The sequence below is a fragment of the Delphinus delphis genome, chromosome 9 (assembly GCF_949987515.2).
Source record: "Delphinus delphis chromosome 9, mDelDel1.2, whole genome shotgun sequence".
Lineage (NCBI taxonomy): Eukaryota > Metazoa > Chordata > Mammalia > Artiodactyla > Delphinidae > Delphinus > Delphinus delphis.
Window position 1 is genome coordinate 32,088,232 of NC_082691.1, and position 20,020 is coordinate 32,108,251.

Sequence of the window (20,020 nt, forward strand, 5' to 3'; positions counted from 1 at the left end):
TGTGCATGAATCACCAAAGTGTCCAGTGAAGAAAACTCTTCAATTACGTCTAATGGAGTAAAATTCGTTAGGAAGAAATATACCTGGAGTCAAAAAGTGCATTTAACAGCTTAATGAAAATAATCTTAAGAACTTTTTAACTTCCTAGAGTAGTATGGTCAAATAAAACATGCTAATTCTAACCCACTTAATAGAGTATAATCAGTGAACTAAAAAAATCTAGTTTGAGGATAATAAGACTAGAAATGAATACAGTATCAATAAAGGTGAAGCACTCAATCATTTTCAACACATATTTATGAGTCAGCATATATGCTAGGCAGTAGGAAAACCATGTTTTGCCCTAGAAATTTGCTTTCCAGCATAGCTGCTTTCAAACCTTTTTTTAAATAAAATAAAGTATTTACTCAATAATCTTATGCAAAATATCAAAACAAAATACATACAATCAAAGCTTCTCTAGCAGATGCATGTGTGCTGAGGTATGTGTAAGTGGGGGACCTCCTGCCCTGCCAATTCTTGTTCAGAAAATGACCACTCTTACTTTCCCCCACCCGGCTACGTAGTCCCCGACACGCGTCTGTCTAATAAATCCTGGAGCTCCAAGGTCTGAAGAACACCAATCTACTCTTGATGAAGTGTACTCATCCTGCCAAACCTCACTACAAGCATAACTACACCACTAACTGGGTATATTAATTACTATGGTAAACTAATAACAGTATTAAAAATTAGGAATTAACTCATTTTCTAATTTTCTTCCACTTCTGCTTTTTTCTTTAGTTACCATGCACACAATAAACCCCCTCAGATCTCATTGAAACAAAACCATTAATATCAATACTGGATTTTACTAAACTTTGCTTAGCAAAGTAAGGTAAACGTTACCTAATATCTTTTTCTACAAAGATTTTTACATTTGAGTTCAGAAAGTAGAAATTCTGGATTCTCAAGCAAAATTTTAAAACATTCTTTGATAAATGTATGTTAAATGTATTCTTTTATAAATCTTTACAGGCTCCTATGTCTTTTCAAGTTTGACCTGAGTGCTAGATTATCTGACCCAGCACTCAGTGTAAAAGTCAACTGGGAATCTGTCCTGAAGCAGTCGGAACAGGGTTCTGAAGGTGGCATGACAACAAAGCCAGAAAAGTGACATCACCAGAGAATCGAGAACATAGACTTGAAGGTATTTTGGCAAATGAAGGTTAAAATGACAGCTGAGAAAGCTCTAGGTTACCATACCTATCCAAGACCAAAAAGGGAGAGACTGAAAACCAGAAGGACAGAGCATACTTCAATTAAATAACATCAACAATCATTACTACAATCACTTACTTTACCAGACTCTGCTCTAAGCTCCTTACATGAATTAACTTATTTAATCTTCACAACATCCCACACTAATATTCTCACTTAAACAGGTGAAAACACTGAAGCGAAGAGACATTAAATAACTTGCCCAAGGTCCAACAACTAGATACCGTTGAGAAAGAGGATTCAAAGCTCAGGCTCTTAACCACCGCCCCTCTTTTACAGCAATGCCAATAAAACAGGAGCAGCACAAACTGCAGCAGTGAACGAGTGCTGAGTCCTTATCATGGGCCTAGCTCTGAAATAAACACTTCACAAAGGCTACTTCATTTAATATTTGCATAACCTCAGAAGAAAAATGTTGTTGTTATTCCCACTTTAGAGATGATTAAATTAAGGCTTTGTTTGAGTGGTTAGCCTGCCTAAGATTTTTAGCCAGGTCCACTGACTTCACTTGCCCAAACTCTGGCAAGGGCTACAAGTCCACAAATTCGGAATCTCCATCTCCATTCAGGGTCTCTCCTTTCCTTTAAAAGGGTCCTTAAACCCAGTCCTATTAGAACTCCTAGGTTTTACAAAACTCTACAATAAAGTGACAACTCTCTAAACTGTAAATGGCATCAGGCAGAGAACAGGAGATTCGTGGGTAAGGAAGCAGGGGTGGCTAGTGGAGGAAAATAGTCAAACAGGGAGCCTGATGGTAAGAGGTAAAATCCTTCTAAGTAGGTACAAGATTAAGAATGACAGGCTGCTCACCATTATGAACACAAACTTTGCTTAACGTGTGAGTGGCAGTACCAAAACCAGACACAGAGAGAAAACACTGGTAGTGGACAAGGCAGAAGCACAGCTGAGGAGGATATGCCCCCAAAGTAATAAATCCCAGGGAACAAGGAGGCCTAGTTTAAACCTAGTGTTTCTCAGTGTGAGGGACCCAAAGATCTAAGCTGCAAACATTAAATAAAGAGCCCCTTATTGCTCTATATTGACTGTATATTACCCAACTGTACCATCAGATTCAGAAAAGAGGCTTTCATCAAAGGTCTTCATAGGCTTGACTCTACATGGAATGTGTCTGCTCACCACTGCCCTCAACAAAATTAAAGCAGGCCATCGCAGGAGGAAGTCAGGAACTTTTACAGGGACTCTACAGTAAGAAATTTATATGCTTTGTATCAATAACTTGCTTGTGTTCCTTATATGTTTTTCTGTGGAGATGAGTAAAATATTTACTGTAAAAAGGTTTGTCTTTGGGAATAGCAAAGAGGTGAGAAGTTGGGAGCAATTAACCCCATGCGATATTACAGAACTACAAAAGGACACGAAGGAATAAAGTGAGTGTGGGAGCTACCAGGAAGAAAGGATAGCCTGAAGCCTTCTCTAAGTTGAAAAGATGGCCCAGAGCCAGCTTATGCCTGACAAAGAGCTGAGCAGTTCAATGGCCCATGAGGATTCTCTGCTGTGACACAAGACAACCTGAAAACTGTTCTACCTAAGGGTTCACTTCCACAAGCAATTCCAAGCAAGCCCAGCAGAGGTGACTAAAATTCCAACAAGGATACAATTCTGCCTTTGGTCTCTTCTCAGGGAATATTTCACATTAAAACCGCGTGGAGAGTTTTGTTGTGTTGTTTTTTTTTTAATCCCGATGCTGGGTCACACCCCATATCAATTAAATTAGAATGCCTGGAGCTCAGAGCCAGGCATCAGTATTTTTTGAAGAGTCCTATTTTATTCCAATGTATAGCAAAGTTTGTCCAAATCGCAAATTGCTTCATTAAACAGCAATGACAGCTACAGGAAGGGCCACTAATTTCAATGTTACAAGTCAGTTCATCAGGTATGACACAGGATTCCTACCTGTGCCTACCTATAATGACTTTGAAGGGGAAGGGGTTAGAGAGAGAGAAAACAAGGGATCTCTGCTGGAACACAAGTCATTCCTGCCAGGGTGGGCTAGGCCCTGCATTTACTAGGCAGGGGTGGGGGTGGACTGAATAGAAAGCAATTTCCACTGGGCCCACTTCAGTCCCTAGGATTAACATGAATATACTGTTCTGTTCTCTAAGAGATATTTCTGTGGTTTCGTATAGAAAAAAAGCAGACAAGAAGTTTTTGAATTCTTTAGCAACTAAAGGTAATGTACTTTAGTGCTTTTAAAGAGAAATAATTCTTAGACTCAATCTTTAGGAAGGAGAAAGAAAAGGGAAAGTTTATTATCTCTCCTTTCTGTGCAATGTTCAAAGTTGCAAATGGCATAGAACATGCACTTTGAACCTCCCCAGTTTTTCTTTGTGTTTCAAGTACTGGTCCAGCTCCTGGAAGGCCACCTAGATCAGGATGGAGACAATAACTAGAAGCCTAAAAGGCCTACACTGTCGTTGAGAACTTATGGCTACCATCCAGCAGATTATTTATTAGAGTTCTTCCTCCACCAAAATAGTCTAAAATCCAAAAACTTTTAAATCCTAACTTCTAGGCCACTATATTAATTTCCTACTAATCACTTAAAAAAATAAAACTTCAAATATGTCCCAAGTAACAACTGGAGTTTTTAAAGGCAAAAATAAAATCATTATTGAAATGGAGCAAGACCCTGTGTGGGCCTCCTGGGTACAAATCCTTTCTGTGTCCCGTTTCTTGTTTTTAGGAAATAGGCTTCATTCACCCTCCTAGACCTTCCCTGAGTACCAAAGGACATATTCAAACAGTCGCTAATTAGGGAAGTGAGAGAATGCAGAAACAAAGGAGCAGTCAAGAAACCATAGTGCAGTAACAGGGCAAGGTTCTGGTTCCTCCCCAAGGAATGAACGTAACACGCCTCTGAGTTCTTCTTCAGGAACTAAAGTCCCCACCCAGTTGGAAGACAGTAACTTCAGTCTGAGCACAAAATTTGTGGAAGACCACCCTGTTACCTCACCCCCAACCAATCAGAAGGAAGTCACACACCACACAGCTCTCACCCTAAATTTTGCCTATAAAAACTTCTCCCTGGGCTTCCCTGATGGCACAGTGGTTAAGAATCCCCTGTCAATGGAGGGGACATGGGTTCCAGCCCTGGTCCGGGAAGATCCCACATGCCGCGGAGCAACTAAGCCCGTGCACCACAGCTACTGAGCCCGCGCTCTAGGGCCCGCGAGCCACAACTACTGAGCCCACATGCCTAGAGCCCATGCTCTGCAACAAGAGAAGCCACAGCAATGAGAAGCCCATGCACTGCAACGGTGACCCAACACAGCCAAAAATTAATTAATTAATTTTAAAAAAATTCCTCCATGTCCTTAAAAAAAAAAAAAAAAAAAACACTTCTCCCTGAAAACAGGCTTTTTGTGTATTAGCTGTCCCAGACTCCTTCTATGGTGCCTTACGATAAACACTGTGCTTCCCCTTCCAGTGTCAGCAGACTGGCTTGGCTTTACTGCACACAGGCGGACCCAAGTTTTGGTTCAGTAAATTTATCACCTTCATCATCATTATTATTTTGACCTAAGAGAGACTTCTGAATATTTTTAGGACTCCCAGGGGAAATTTCTCATCCTGTGGTGGGAGACAGATGGACCCCAGGCTGAACAGTTTCTCCCCTGTGGACAGAAACTCCATAAAAGCAGGATGATGGAGGAGGCTGGGCCCTGCCCAGATAAGGGATGAAAGACCATATATTCCTTATTCTCAAAGTCAAGGAGACCTCCCTGACTACACATGAGCAGAAAGACTCCTTGGAGGTCAAAAACGGAGGGGGCACCACCCCACAGTGATAGCAACTACCCATAGGCCTCTTAGCTAGAATCCACCTTGGCTAAGAGATGTGCATCACACATGGGATGACCCTGAGATATACCTAATACGGACTCAGAACCAGGCAAAGCAAGATGACTGGCCAAAGGAAACCCAGAAGAAATGCCCCATAAAAGTGATTCAAACTGCCACAAGGGCATGACTCTCTCTCTGAGCCCACCCATGCATCTATCCACACGTACTGTACTCTTTTTCCTCCTAATAAACACTTTACTTGCTTCACTACTTTCCATCTCTATGTGGAAATTCATTTCTACACAGCTGACAGGCCAGGGCCTTGTCACTGGCCACTGGTCCCTGGTGGTACAGTGGCTAGGATTCAGCACTCTCACTGCCGCTGCCTGACCTCAATCTCTGGCCAGGAACCGAAATCCTGCTTCAAGCCACTGTAGGCCAAGGCCATCCAAGATCAATCCAACTGCAGAAATTACAAAAGAAAATTACACACCGAAATAGAGACACAGATGTAGAGAACAAACGTATGGACACCAAGAGGGAAAAGCGAGGTGGGGGGGATGAACTGGGAGACTAGGATTGACATATATACACTAAAATGTATAAAACAGATAACTAATAAGAACATGCCATATAGCACAGGGAACTCCACTTTGCTGTACAGTAGAAACTAACACAACATTGTAAAACAACTATACCCCAATAAAAAAAATAATAATAAATTAATTTAATTAAATTAAAACAAGTAGGTAACATACCTACTAAATATTTAAGGGGAAAAAAAGAAAAAGAAATTACACACCATGTGGCCCAAAGGTAGAAGAATTAAGGAGAGGAGACACACTTAAAATGAAGTATCTGTAGAGCACTAGATTTGAAGAAGGGCAAGAGAGTGTGGTCCAAGTACCATCATCTCCAACTGAATTCCTGCAGCTACTTCTCAAGTGGTTTCCCAGATTCCTCTCCAACCCCACTTCAAGCCATTGTCCTCAGCAAAACAAGTCATGACTTGAATAGTCACAATTTAAATTTCTCCAAAGGAGATATGCAAATTGTCAATAAGCACATGAAAAGATGCTCAAATCACTAATCCTTAGGGAAATGCAAATTAAAACCACAATGAAATACCACTTCACACCCATCAGCATGGCTATGAAGGGCATCAGAACATGCCAACCCAAAAATATGCCACTTTGGTATAAGGATTATTTTGAGCTGAAGGTAACTGAGAAATAACAGATGCAGGAAGGCCTCCCTGTACTCCCCTTTTCTGCCTAAAAGCAAGACATGAATTACCTATGAGAAAGGTGAGAACACTCTTCTCACAGGAGACAAGGCACAGATGCTGAGATAAATCTGAACAAATACACCTTACTAAAAGAAACCTTATCTTCCATTAGTTTCCCCCATTTATTCACCTTCCCACAATTTACTACCTCCAGAAGCTCAGACTCCTTTTCCTTTGTCTTGTCACATTTCCACAATTTATGGCTCTTTGTTTAAATGGTATATAAGCTCTCAGCACTAACTACTTCTTTGGTGCTTTCATTTCATTTCTGTGATGCCCACCATTTGCACATGAAAAAAACCTTTTTCTCCAGTTGATCGATCTTTTGTCAGTTTAGTTTGCAGAGCCCTGGGCACTGAACCTAAGAAGGTAGCTGAAAAGGTTTTTTCCTTCCCCTACAGCAATTATTAAAAAAAAAAAAAAATCAGAGAAATTGCCGAGGCTTCTGGGAAGACGGCAGAGGAGTAGGACGCAGAGATCGCCTTCCTCCCCACAGATACGCCAGAAATACATCTACACGTGGAGCAACTCCTGCAGAGCACCAACTGAATGCTGGCAGAAGACCTCAGACCTCCCTAAAGGCAAGAAACACGCCACGTACCTGGGTAGGGCAAAAGAAAAAAGAATAAACAGAGACAAAAGGACAGGGACAGGACCTGCACCAGTGGGAGGGAGCTGTGAAGGAGGAAAGGTTTCCACACACTAGGAAGCCCCTTCACGGGCACAGACTGCAGGTGGCGGAGGGGGAAGCTTCGGAGCCGCGGAGGAGAGCGCAGCCACAGGGGTTGCAGAGGGCAAAGCAGAGAGATTCCCGCACAGAGGATTGGTGCCAACCAGCACTCACCAGCCCAAGAGGCTTGTCTGCTCAACCGCAGGGGCGGGTGGGGCTGGGAGCTGAGGCTCGGGCTTTGGTCGGATCCCAGGGAGAGGACTGGGGTTGGCGGCGTGAACACAGCCTGCAGGGGATTAGTGCGCTGCGGCTGGCCAGGAGGGAGTCCGGGGAAAAGTCTGGACCTGCTGAAGACGCAAGAGATTTTTTCTTCCCTCTGTTTCCTGGTGTGCGAGGAGAGAGGATTAAGAATGCTGCTTAAAGGAGCTCCAAGAAACAGGCGCGAGCCACGGCTAACAGCGCGGACCCCAGAGACGGGCATGAGATGCTAAGGCTGCTGCTGCCACCACCAAGAAGCCTGAGTGCGAGCACAGGTCCCTATCCACACACCCCTTCCGGGGAGCCTGTGCAGCCCGCCACTGCCAGGGTCCCGGGATCCAGGGACAACTCCCCCGGGAGAACAGACGGCGCGCCTCAGGCTGGTGCAACGTCACGCCGGCCTCTGCCGCCGCAGGACCGCCCCACACTCCGTACCCCTCCCTTCTCCCGGCCTGAGTGAGCCAGAGCCCCTGAATCAGCGGCTCCTTTAACCTCGTCCTGTCTGAGCAAAAAACAGACGCCCTCCGGCGACCTACACGCAGAGGCGGGGCCAAATCCAAAGCTGAGCCCCTGGAGCTGTGAGAACAAAGAAGAGAAAGGGAAATCTCTCCCAGCAGCCTCAGAAGCAGCGGATTAAAGCTCCACAATCAACCTGATGTACCTGCATCTGTGGAATACCTGAATAGACAACGAATCATCCCAAATTGAGGAGGCGGACTTTGAGAGCAAGATTTATGATTTTTTCCCCTTTTCCTCTTTTTGTGAGTGTGTATGTGTATGCTTCTGTGTGAGATTTTGTCTGTATAGCTTTGCTTCCACCATTTGTCCAAGGGTTCTATCCGTCCGTTTTTTTCTTAATTTTTTCCTTAATAATTACTTTTTATTTTAATAACTTTATTTTACTTTATCTTCATTCTTTCTTTCCTTCCTCCCCTCCTTTAGACAACGAATCATCCCAGCTTGAGGAGGTGAACTTTGACAGCAAGATTTATGATTTTTTCCCCTTCTCCTCTTTTTGTGACTGTGTATGTATATGCTTCTGTGTGAGACTTTGTCTGTATAGCTTTGCTTCCACCATTTGTCCTAGGGTTCTATCCGTCCGTTTTTTTTTCTCTTAATAATTATTTTTCTATTTTAATAACTTTATTATATTTTATCTTATTTTATTTTACCTTATCTTCTTTTTTCTTTCCTTCCCTCATTCCTTCCTTCCTCCCTCCCTCCCTCCATCCTTTCTTTCTTTATTTCTTTCTTTCTACTTCTACTAATTCTTTCTTTCTACTTTTTCTCCCTTTTATTCTGAGCCGTGTGGATGAAAGGCTCTTGGTGCTGCTCTTGGTGCTGCTGCCGTGTGGATGAAAGGCTCTTGGTGCTGCTGCCTCTGAGGTGGGAGAGCCAACTTCAGGACACTGGTCCACAAGAGACCTCCCAGCTTCACATAATATCAAATGGCGAAAATCTCCCAGAGATCTCCATCTCAACACCAGCACCCAGCTTCACTCAACAACCAGCAAACTACAGTGCTGGACATCCTATGCCAAACAAGTAGCAAGACAGGACTACAACCCCACCCATTAGCACACAGGCTGCCTAAAATCATAGTAAGTCCATAGACACCCCAAAACACACCACCAGACGTGGACCTGCCCACCAGAAAGACAAGATCCAGCCTCATCCACCTGAACACCGGGCACTAGTCCCCTCCACCAGGAAGCCTACACAACCCACTGAACCAAACTTAGCCAATGGGGACAGACACCAAAAACAACGGGAACTACGAACCTGCAGCCTGCAAAAAGGAGACCCAAAACACAGTAAGATAAGCAGAATGAGAAGACAAAAAAACACACAGCAGATGAAGGAGCAAGATAAAAACCCACCAGACCTAACAAATGAAGAGGAAATAGGCAGTCTACCTGAAAAAGAATTCAGAATAATGATAGTAAAGATGATCCAAAATCTTGGAAATAGACAAAATGCAAGAAACAGTTAACAAGGACCTAGAAGAACTAAAGATGAAACAAACAATGATGAACAACACAATAAATGAAATGAAAAATACTCTAGATGGGATCAATAGCAAAATAACTGAGGCAGAAGAACGGATAAGTGACCTGGAAGATAAAATAGTGGAAATAACTACTGCAGAGCAGAATAAAGAAAAAAGAATGAAAAGAACTGAGGATAGTCTCAGAGACCTCTGGGACAACATTAAACACACCAACATTCGAATTATAGGGGTTCCAGAAGAAGAAGAGAAAAAGAAAGGGACTGAGAAAATATTTGAAGAGATTATAGTTGAAAACTTCCCTAATATGGGAAAGGAAATAATCAAGTCCAGGAAGCACACAGAGTCCCATACAGGATAAATCCACGGAGAAATACGCCAAGACACATATTAATCAAACTGTCAAAAATTGAATACAAAGAAAACATATTAAAAGCAGCAAGGGAAAAACAACAAATAACACACAAGGGAACCCCCATAAGGTTAACAGCTGATCTTTCAGCAGAAACTCTGCAAGCCAGAAAGGACTGGCAGGACATATTTAAAGTGATGAAGGAGAAAAACCTGCAACCAAGATTACTCTACCCAGCAAGGATCTCATTCAGATTTGATGGAGAAATTAAAACCTTTACAGACAAGCAAAAGCTGAGAGTTCAGCACCACCAAACCAGCTCTACAACAACTGCTAAAGGAACTTTTTAGGCAAGAAACACAAAAGAAGGAAAAGACCTACAATAACGAACCCAAAACAATTAAGAAAATGGGAATAGGAACATACATATTGATAATTACCTTAAATGTAAATGGACTAAATGCTCCCACCAAAAGACACAGATTGGCTGAATGGATACAAAAACAAGACCCATATATATGCTGTCTACAAGAGACCCACTTCAGACCTAGAGACACATACAGACTGAAAGTAAGGGGATGGAAAAAGATATTTCATGCAAATGGAAAGCTGGAGTAGCAATTCTCATATCAGAAAAAATAGACTTTAAAATAAAGACTATTAGAAGAGACAAAGGAGGACACTACATAATGATCAAGGGATCGATCCAAGAAGAAGATATAACAATTGTAAATATTTATGCACCCAACATAGGAGCATCTCAATACATAAGGCAAATACTAACAGCCATAAAAGGGGAAATCGACAGTAACACATTCATAGTAGAGGATTTTAACACCCCACTTTCACCAATGGACAGATCATCCAAAATGAAAATAAATAAGGAAACACAAGCTTTAAATGATACATTAAACAAGATGGACTTAATTGATATTTATAGGACATTCCATCCAAAAACAACAGAATACACATTTTTCTCAAGTGCTCATGGAACATTCTTCAGGATAGATCATATCTTGGGTCACAAATCAAGCCATGGTAAATTTAAGAAAATTGAAATTGTATCAAGTATCTTTTCCGACCACAATGCTATGAGACTAGATATCAATTACAGGAAACGATCTGTAAAAAATACAAACACATCGAGACTAAACAATACACTACTTAATAACAAAGTGATCACTGAAGAAATCAAAGAGGAAATTAAAAACTACCTAGAAAAAAATGACAATGGAGATATGATGACCCAAAACCTATGGGATGCAGCAAAAGCAGTTCCAAGAGGGAAGTTTATAGCAATCCAATCCTACCTTAAGAAACAGGAAACATCTCGAATAAACAACCTAACCTTGCACCTAAAGCAATTAGAGAAACAAGAACACAAAAAATCCCAAAGTTAGCAAAAGGAAAGAAATCATAAAAATCAGATCAGAAATAAATGAAAAAGAAATGAAGGAAATGATAGCAAAGATCAATAAAACTAAAAGCTGGTTCTTTGAGAAGATAAACAAAATTGATAAACCATTAGCCAGACTCATCAAGAAAAAAGGGAGAAGACTGAAATCAATAGATTTAGAAATGAAAAAGGAGAAGTAACAACTGACACTGCAGAAATACAAAAGATCATGAGAGATTACTACAAGCAACTCTATGCCAATAAAATGGACAACCTGGAAGAAACGGACAAATTCTTATAAAGGCACAACCTGCCAAGACTGAATCAGGAAGAAATGGAAAATATGAACAGACCAATCACAAGCACTGAAATTGAAACTGATTAAAAATCTTCAAACAAGCAAAAGCCCAGGACCAGATGGCTTCACAGGCGAATTCTATCAAACATTTAGAGAAGAGCTATCACCTATCCTTCTCAAACTCTTCCAAAATATAGCAGAGGGAGGAACACTCCCCAACTCATTCTACGAGGCCACCATCACCCTGATACCAAAACCAGACAAGGATGTCACAAAGAAAGAAAACTACAGGCCAATATCACTGATGAACATAGATGCAAAACTCGTCAACAAAATACTAGCAAACTGAATCCAACAGCACATTAAACGGATCATACACCATGATCAAGTGGGGTTTATTCCAGGAATGCAAGGATTCTTCAAGACACGCAAATCAATCAACGTGATACACCATATTAACAAATTGAAGGAGAAAAACCATATGATCATCTCAATAGATGCGGAGAAAGCTTTCGACAAAATTCAACACCCATTTATGATAAAAACGCTGCAGAAAGCAGGCATAGAGGGAACTTTCCTCAACATAATAAAGGCCATATATGACAAACCCACAGCCAACATCGTCCTCAATGGTGAAAATCTGAAACCATTTCCACTAAGATCAGGAACAAGACAAGGTTGCCCACTCTCACCACTCTTATTCAACACAGTTTTGGAAGTTTTAGCTACAGCAATCAGAGAAGAAAAGGAAATAAAAGGAATCCAAATCGGAAAAGAAGAGGTAAAGCTGTCACTCTTTGCAGATGACATGATACTATACATAGAGAATCCTAAAGATGCTACCAGAAAACTACTAGAGCTAATCAATGAATTTGCTAAAGTAGCAGGATACAAAATTAATGCACAGAAATCTCTGGCATTCCTATACACTAATGATGAAAAATCTGAAAGTGAAATCAAGAAAACACTCCCATTTACCATTGCAACAAAAAGAATAAAATATCTAGGAATCAACCTACCTAAGGAGACAAAAGACCTGTATGCAGAAAATTATAAGACACTGATGAAAGAAATTAAAGATGATAGAAATAGATGGAGAGATATACCATGTTCTTGGATTGGAAGAATCAACATTGTGAAAATGACTCTACTACCCAAAGCAATCTACAGATTCAATGCAATCCCTATCAAACTACCACTGGCATTTTTCACAGAACTAGAACAAAAAATTTCACAATTTGTATGGAAACACAAAAGACCCCAAATAGCCAAAGAAATCTTGAGAATGAAAAATCGACCTGAAGGAATCAGGCTCCCTGACTTCAGACTATACTACAAAGCTACAGTAATCAAGACAGTATGGTACTGGCACAAAAACAGAAAGATAGATCAATGGAACAGGATAGAAAGCCCAGAGATAAACCCACGCACATATGGTCACCTTATCTTTGATAAAGGAGGCAGGAATGTACAGTGGAGAAAGGACAGCCTCTTCAATAAGTGGTGCTGGGAAAACTGGACAGCTACATGTAAAAGTATGAGATTAGATCACTCCCTAACATCACACACAAAAATAAGCTCAAAATGGATTAAAGACCTAAATGTAAGGCCAGAAACTATCAAACTCTTAGAGGAAAACATAGGCAGGACACTCTATGACATAAATCACAGCAAGATCCTTTTTGACCCACCTCCTAGAGAAATGGAAATAAAAACAAAAATAAACAAATGGGACCTAATGAAACTTCAAAGCTTTTGCACAGCAAAGGAAACCATAAACAAGACAAAAAGACAACCCTCAGAATGGGAGAAAATATTTGCAAATGAAGCAACTGACAAAGGATTAATCTCCAAAATTTATAAGCAGCTCATGCAGCTTAATAACAAAAAAACAAATAACCCAATCCAAAAATGGGCAGAAGACCTAAATAGACATTTCTCCAAAGAAGATATACAGACTGCCAACAAACACATGAAAGAATGCTCAACATCACTAATCATTAAAGAAATGCAAATCAAAACTACAATGAAGTATCATCTCACACCAGTCAGAATGGCCATCATCAAAAAATCTAGAAACAATAAATGCTGGAGAGGGTGTGGAGAAAAGGGAACCCTCTTACACCGTTGGTGGGAATGTAAATTGATACAGCCACTGTGGAGAACAGTATGGAGGTTCCTTAAAAAACTACAAATAGAACTTATATGACCCAGCAATCCCACTACTGGGCATATACCCTGAGAAAACCATAATTCAAAAAGAGTCATGTACCAAAATGTTCATTGCAGCTCTATTTACAATAGCCCGGAGATGGAAACAACCTAAGTGTCCATCATCGGATGAATGGATAAAGAAGATGTGGCACATATATACAATGGAATATTACTCAGCCATAAAAAGAAACGAAATTTAGCTATTTGTAATGAGGTGGATAGACCTAGAGTCTGTCATACACAGTGAAGTAAATCAGATAGAGAGAGACAAATACCGTATGCTAACACGTATATATGGAATTTAAGAAAAAAAAAACTGTCATGAAGAACCTAGGGGTAAGACAGGAATAAAGACTGTGTCCTACTAGACCTACTAGCGAATGGACTTGAGGATATGTGGAGGAGGAAGGGTAAGGTGTAACAAAGCGAGAGAGAGGCATGGACATATATACACTACCAAACGTAAGGTAGATAGCTAGTGGGAAGCAGCCGCATAGCACAGGGAGATCAGCTCGGTGCTTTGTGACCGCCTGGAGGGGTGGGATAGGGAGGGTGGGAGGGAGGGAGACACAAGAGGGAAGAGGTATGGGAACATATGTATAACTGATTCACTTTGTTATAAAGCAGAAACTAACACACCACTGTAAAGCAATTATACTCCAATAAAGATGTAAAAAAAATAATAAAATTAAATTAAATTTAAAAAAATCAAAAACAACTCTTAGTACAGTTGTGGAGAAATTGAAACTCTTACACATTGCTTTTGGGAATACAAAATGGTGCAGATGCTGTGGAGAACACTATAGCAGTTCTTAAAAAAATTAAACACAGAATTACCATTTGACCCAGCTATTCCACTTCTGGGTATAACTACAAAAGAACTCAAAGTGTTATGGAACCCAAGTTCATGTATCCAATGCACAGCAAGGACAAACAGACCGAAATGTGGGAGTTTGGAGCAGAGAAATGTTTATCATAGGGCCAAGCAAGGAGAATGGGTGGCTAGTGCTCAAAAACCCTGAACTCCCAATGATTTTCAGGAAGAAGTTTTTATAGACAAAATTTGGGGTGAGGGCTGCAGAGTGTGTGACTTTCTTCTGATCAGTTGGTGATGAGGTTAACAGGGTGGTGTTCCAGGAATCTTGCGCTCAACCTGAAGTTAACCGTCTGCCACCTGGGTGGGGACCTTAGTTCCTGCAGAAAAGTTCAAAGATATTATGTATATTCCTTAATGAGGAACCAGGATACTGCTTTAATCGCTGCAGTACCATTTCTTGATTGTTTCTCCTTTGTCTCTGCATACCCTTACTTCCCTGATTACCGTTTGAATCTGCCCTTCAAAATTCAAGGAAGTCTAAGAGGCTGAAGTCTTTACCCCGCAAGTAAGAAAAGGGGGACATGGAAGGGCTTTTGTACCCAGGTGGGCCCCAGAGGGTCCTGCTCAGTTTCAAAAGCAGGGACTCAAAGCGGAACTTGTACACCCATGTTCACTGCAACAATGCAAGGTGGAAACAACAGATTAACGGATAAACAAAATGAAATACTATTCAGCTTTAAAAGATAATAAAATTCTGATACAAGCTACAACATGGATGAAACTTAAAGATATTATATTGAGGGCTTCCCTGGTGGCGCAGTGGTTGAGAGTCCACCTGCTGATGCAGGGGACACGGGTTCATGCCCCGGTCCGGGAGGACCCCACATGCCATGGAGTGGCTGGGCCCATGAGCAATGGCCGCTGAGCCTGCGCGTCCGGAGCCTGTGTGTCCGGAGCCTGTGCTCCGCAATGGGAGAGGCCACAACAGTGAGAGGCCCGCATACCGCAAAAAAAAAAAAAAAAAATATATATATATATATATATATTATATTGATACTAAGTTAAAGAAGCTAGACACAAAAAGACAAATATTATATGATGCCACTTACATAGGTACCCTGAAGAGTTAGATACAGAGATAGAAAGTAGAAAGGTAGATACCAGTGGCTAGGGGGATGAGAGAATGGAGAGTTATGGTTTAAAGTTTAGAGTACAGGGACTTTCCTGGCAGTCCAGTGGTTATGACTCCGTACTCCCACTGCAGGGGGCCAGGCTGGATCCCTGGTCAGGGAACTAAGATCCCACATGACGTGTGGCACAGCACAAAAAAAACCCAAGAAAACTGGGCTTCCCTGGTGGCGCAGTGGTTGAGAATCTGCCTGCCAATGCAGGGGACACGGGTTCGAGCCCTGGTCTGGGAAGATCCCACATGCCACAGAGCAACTAGGCCCGTAAGGCACAACTACTGAGCCTGTGCATCTGGAGCCTTTGCTCCGCAACGAGAGGCCGCGATAGTGAGAGGCCCGCGCACCGCAATGAAGAGTGGCCCCTGCTTCTGCAACTAGAGAAAGCCCTCACACAGAAATGAAGACCCAACACAGCCAAAAATAAATTAATTAATTAATTAATTAAAAAAAACACAAAAAACAAGAAAACAAAAATAAAGTTTAGAGTACAGAGCTTTACTTTGGGATGAAGAAAAAGTTCTGGAGATGTACAGCAGTGATGGTGAGGTAGGAGGTAGATGGGCTCCTGGGCTGAGCCGCTGGAGTTTGTCAAGTGGAGTAAATTGTAGTTTGTTTTCCCTGACACTTCAAGGTAAAATTAATGGCAGAAGCTGAGCTCTGCTGGGGTAAAGAGATAAGATGACCACATCTATCACTACTGAGGTCAAGGAGACCTCCCCTGCTGCACGTGCACAGGAAGGATCCTCAGGGGTCAAAAGGGAGAGGGCACTACCCCCATAGTATGTGTTGTCAAATTTTCCCAGAGGCCTCCACACTGGAACCCATCTTGGCTAAAAGATGCACACACATGTTGGATAGGGCCCTGGGACAGGTCAGATGTGGGAAAATAGCCAAGATAATTGGCCAGAGGACAACAAAAACCCTGAAGAACTGCCCCATGTAAGGAATTTAAATCATCTTTCTGGTGCACTCCTCATTAGGAAAGATAGCCACACTCTTCTCTGGGTGTGTATTTCTACTTTGCTCCTGCTCTAAATAAGCTGCTTCTTTGTTCTCTTTGCACATACAGTGCCTCCAATAAACTCTGTGCCTGTTTTACAATGTCTCTCTGTGGAATTCTTTCTTCAAAGAGGACAAGGACCAAGGTCCTCTCATCTGCCGACATCAATGGTTGCACAAGAACGTGAAAGTACTTAATGCTACTGAACTGCACACTTAAAAATGGTTAAAATGGTACATTTTATATTACATATTTTACCATACACAACCCTTCAACGCACTATGGAGAATAGTATGGAGGTTCCTTAAAAAACTAAAAATAGAAGTACCATATGATCCAGCAATCCCACTCTTGGGCATATATCCAGAGAAAACCATAATTCAAAAAGATACATGCACCCCAATGTTCACTGCAGCACTATTTACAATAGCCAGGACATGGAAGCAACCTAAATGTCCATCAAGATGCAGTACATATATACAGTGGAATATTACTCAGCCACACAAAAAAAGAATGAAATAACGCCATCTGCAGCGACACAGATGGACCTAGAGATTGTCATACTGAGTGAAGTAAGTCAGACCGAGAAAGACAAATATCGTGTGGTATTGCTTATATGTGGAAACTAAAAAAATGGTACAAGTGAATTTATTTACAAAACAGAAATAGAGTCACAGATGTAGGAAACAAACTTACCGTTACCAAGGGGGAAAGGAGGGGAGGGATAAATTGGGAGACTGGGATTGACATATACACACTACTATGTATAAAATAGGTAACTAATAAGAACCTACTATAGAGCACAGGGAACTCTACTCAATACTCTGTAATGATCTACATGGGAAAAGAATCTAAAAAAGAGTGGATATATGTATAACTGATTCACTTTGCTGTACAGCAGAAACTAACACAACATTGTAAATCAACCACACTCCAATAAAAATTAATTAAAATAAAAAACTCTTCAAGAGTTTCCCACTGTACTTAGAATAAAATTAAAACTATTTACTGAAACCAAGCAGGACCCTGTGGGGTCCTCCTGGGTACAAATGTCTTTCCATGTCCCCCCCCCCCCCCCATTTCTTATTTGTAGGGAAAAGGCTGCAGCCTCCTAGGCCTCCCCTGCGTTCCAAACGGGAGATTCAAACAGATACTCACAAAAGGCAGGGAATGCAGAAACAAAGGAGGAGCAGTCAAGATACAATAGTGACGGGCTTCCCTGGTGGTACAGTAGTTAAGAATCCCCCTGCCAATGCAGGGGGCACAGGTTCGAGCCCCGGTCTGGGAAAATCCCACGTGCCACAAAGCAGCTAAGCCCATGCGCCACAACTATTGAGCCTTCACTCTAGAGTCCGTGAGTCACAACTACAGATCCCGCATGCCACAACTACTGAATCCCATGTGTATAGAGCCAGTGCTCCGCAACAAGAAGCCACCGCAATGAGAAGCCCATGCACTGCGACAAAGAGTAGCCCCTGCTTGCCGCAACTAGAGAAAGCCACACACAGCAACGAAGAACCAAAGCAGCCAAAAATAAATAAATTTTTTTAAAAAAGATACAACAGGGATAAGCACAAGATTCCAGAGTTCAGGATTTTTGAGCAGGAGCTGCCCATTCTCCTTGCACGGTCCTTGCAATAAACCTTTCCTAGCTCTGAATTCACATTGGTTAGTTTGGCCTCACTGTTCATCTGGCATACAAACTTGTGTTCAGCAATATGACCACAATCCCGAAGGTTCTGCATAGCTGACTTCTACCCTTATCTCTGTCTGTCCTAATCTCACACCACTTTCCCCCTTGCTCACTATGCTACAGCCCAGCTAGGCGAAACACACCAAATTCTTTCTGAACTCAGGGTCTATACAACTGCTATTGCCCTGCTTGAAATGCTCTCCCCATGGCTTATTCCTTTTCATCCTTTAGTATTTAGCTAAATTGTCACCTCTTCAAAAAGTAGCACTCCCACTGCTACCCCACCTCCAGCCTCAAAGAACTCTCTATCAATCTCCATATAAAATTATGTACAGTACAATCCTCCCTCAGTATCTGCAGGGGACTGGTTCCAAGACCCCCAATAGATACCAAAATCCACAGATGCTCAAGTCCCTCATATAAAGTGGCATAGTATTTGCATATAACATATGCACATCCTCCTATATACTTTAAATCATTTCTAGATTACTAATAACACCTAATACAATGTAAATGTTATATAAATAGCAGCAAATTCAAGTTTTGCTATTTGGAACTTTCTCGCATTTTTTTTCCAATATTTTCAATCCACGGTTGAATCCACAGATGCAGAACCCGCAAATACAAAGGGGTGACTATATTCTATCTTTAAAACCTTAACCAAGTTATTTTATCTCCCTATACCCTAATGTCCTCACTTATATCATGGAGACAACAGTACCTATGTAATACTGGTGAGGATAAATGACACCTCATACTACTGTCAATAAATGTTAACATTTATTATTAGTATCAGGTACTTACACAGCAATTCCAGTAATTCTTAAGAATCTTAGTAACCTGAGTTAATACAGGGGGTGTTTTACTAGACCCAAATAAAACTCCTGATTAGCTCTCATGTCACTCCCAGAAACCAGTCCCCAAAGACAAAATTTATTTCCCACTAATCACAGAAATATCTCCCCCAATCAAGCCAGTGTCTATCTCATTCAGTAACAATAATAATGTTACTCGAAAACTGGGTTCGCCTTTTGATGGGTGTTGAGCCAAAAGACACAACCAGGCCGAAGAGCAGAAGGAAGGATTTATTATTATTTGCAGCAAGTAAGGAGGGATCTTTCCCAAAGCAGTGTCTCTCGGAACAGTAAAATTGGGGAAGTTTTTTTATTTATTTATTTTTATTTTTATTTTTATTTTTTTTTGGTATGTGGGCCTCTGTTATGGCCTCTCCCGTTGCGGAGCACAGGCTCCGGACGCGCAGGCTCAGCGGCCATGGCTCACGGCCCCAGCCGCTCCGCCGCATGTGGGATCTTCCCGGACCGGGGCACGAACCCGTGTCCCTTGCATCGGCAGGCGGACTCTCAACCACTGTGCCACCAGGGAAGCCCGGGAAGTTTTAAGCTAAGGGTATATGCATATTCAGGAAGGTGCTTGGGCAGCCATTTTATTTGATTGAAGTTAGAAGGATCAGAAAAGGTCAAAGTCATCCCTTAGGTTCCAGCTGATCTGGTAGTTGAGCACTTCAGGCTAATCTTCACCACTGAAACAGAACCTGGAGCCTTTACAACTGATATCATTATCTTTGCTTGAATGTTTCTGCATTCTTCTGTGCCCTTAAGATCATTAATTACTGAGATCTGTTCAAGGGCAAGCATTATGGCTAGGCTTAGATCACAAAATGTCTTAGGCCAAAAATGGCTTCTGTCATGTCAAGAAAGCCATGCCTGGTTCTCTTCCTCCAGGGACCCCCTACCCTATCTACTTACAATAATACC

The 20,020-nt window shown here is 41.6% G+C and overlaps 1 protein-coding gene across 1 annotated transcript in view; it reads right to left on the bottom strand.

Moving 5' to 3' along the window:
• CCDC126 (coiled-coil domain containing 126) overlaps positions 1 to 20,020 on the bottom strand; it is a 55,109-nt gene that overhangs the window by 28,449 nt on the left and 6,640 nt on the right. The window lies entirely within an intron of this gene.